The sequence below is a fragment of the Rutidosis leptorrhynchoides genome, chromosome 8 (assembly GCF_046630445.1).
Source record: "Rutidosis leptorrhynchoides isolate AG116_Rl617_1_P2 chromosome 8, CSIRO_AGI_Rlap_v1, whole genome shotgun sequence".
In the NCBI taxonomy this organism is placed as follows: domain Eukaryota; kingdom Viridiplantae; phylum Streptophyta; class Magnoliopsida; order Asterales; family Asteraceae; genus Rutidosis; species Rutidosis leptorrhynchoides.
In genome coordinates this window covers 190,242,811-190,244,932 of record NC_092340.1, presented here as the reverse complement: position 1 = coordinate 190,244,932, position 2,122 = coordinate 190,242,811, and positions in this window count along the sequence as shown.

Here is a 2,122-nt window from a genome sequence, read left to right as displayed (position 1 = left end):
AATTTAATATGTAATTAATAAATTAAACCCGGTGGATTGCGTTTTAACAATCGGTTAACGTTCCGAGAACCCGGTATGGTTAATTGACATTGTGTTGACTTTTGCTTACATGTCGAGTTAGTCTGAGGACTAGGACTACGCGTAAACTATGGGTTGACATAGTGTGACTTATGTACTTACTTAAGGTAATCTAATTGATTTGGTTGCGTTATGTTTGTGATCATCCGGCTACCGTGCTGTTTTACTAAACTCTTACTCTGCACAAGGTGAGTCTATAGTCACTATTATTTTTATATTGGGATGATATATCATGCTTTTTCAACTGCTTTACATATTAGGCACGAGTAACTAAAGAATATACATATGAGTTTGATCATAAATCCCTTAGCTTGATTATAGTAATTACTTTATGTAAGTTCGACTTATAGGTGCGGTACCATTAGGTTTGACAAACCTTGCCCCAACACACGGGGTGCTTATTCTGTTGTAACTTGTACACTTGATCGATGTACGCTTAGAAAGGGTAAAAGGAAGGCGCGTAGCGAATGAGCTATGCACAGGTTAAAGTCTTATACTCAAGTACTCATGACAAATGTATACTTTTAGGAAGCTTTCAATGAAATCTCGTGGCCTAACTTACTATAAATGTTGTACTAAACCTGTAGATTCACTCAACAATTTTGTTGACTTTTCGCATGTTTTATCTCAGGTCCTTAGAGGTTTTCTTCAGCTAGCTGATGTCTTATTGGTTGATTATTGCATACACTGGAGTGGAGTCCAGCATTCGAAAGTCGTTTACATTGGTTATTTCTGTTACACTATTTTGAAGTACATTTATTTAATGATTTTGTTTATTAAACTTTAATGCGAATGCTTTTCGGAAACATCTCATATAGAGGGCGTGTGCGTGACTGTTACCTATGGGGACCAGAGTTAATATGCCGTTAGTAGATTCTGACGGGGTATTACATATGGTATCAGAGCATAACGGTTATAGGATTAGGCGGCATTAGTGTGTCTGACTGTAGGGAACATACGTAGGTCTAAACTGTAACCGTAGGTTAGCTTAAACTATATATGCTATGCCTATACTGTTGCTTGATATTATGTCGCGTAGATGTCTGTTTTTCTCATATATGATATACTGCACACACATACATTTATACTGACCTTGATTTGAACTAAATGTACTACATCATGAATCTTATATACACACACGACACCGGATCTAAAATGGATTAAGCTGATCACGCCAACTTGAAATTATGGAGTGATATCGAATGGAAAATATGAGCTATGGTAATATAATGACCGGGATTATATTACGGTAGCTCATATAGAAGTCCGACATCATGACGTAAGGAATTGGAGGCAAGTCACAGAAAGTTAATTTGATATATACCGCTTAGAATATAAACTTGTTAGTCCCTAATATAACTAAAGATGTACACTAGGAAGAAGAATTATTATTATTATAACCTACTGATAGCACGTATACACATCACGACTCGTCACCACTTGACACTGCTCATCATCTCCTATCGCTATTGACATCACGAAGACACTACTTGGACATACTCGTCATCTCATACCACTACTCACTACTACTTACCACTAATACCACTACAACTTACTATTATCACTACTAGAATCTCTAAGATTTAATACTATTTACTATGCATCACTACTCGTCTACTAGAATCTCTACGATTTAATACTATTTACTATGCATCACTACTCGTTACTAGTATATTTTTATATACTAATTTCATTGACACTAATCTAGTGTGTCATCTTGTCTCTAAGATAATGCCGCCAAAGAAGATTACCCAAGCTAATATCCGTCAGTGGATCACCAAGGGTTTAACTGAAGATGTGGCTGAACTCCGGAATGGAACCAACAGCAACAACACTGCCAACACTAGTAACTAACAGAACCAGAACAATCAGAACACCACAAATACTCAGAACAACAACACTCAGAATACCACCAACACTACCAACGACACCAGTAACCAGCAGAACACACTGTTAACACCAACAACACTACCAACACTAACAATAATCAGGGAGGATGCACATATAAGACCTTCTTGAGCTTCGAACAACATTTATTCACTAG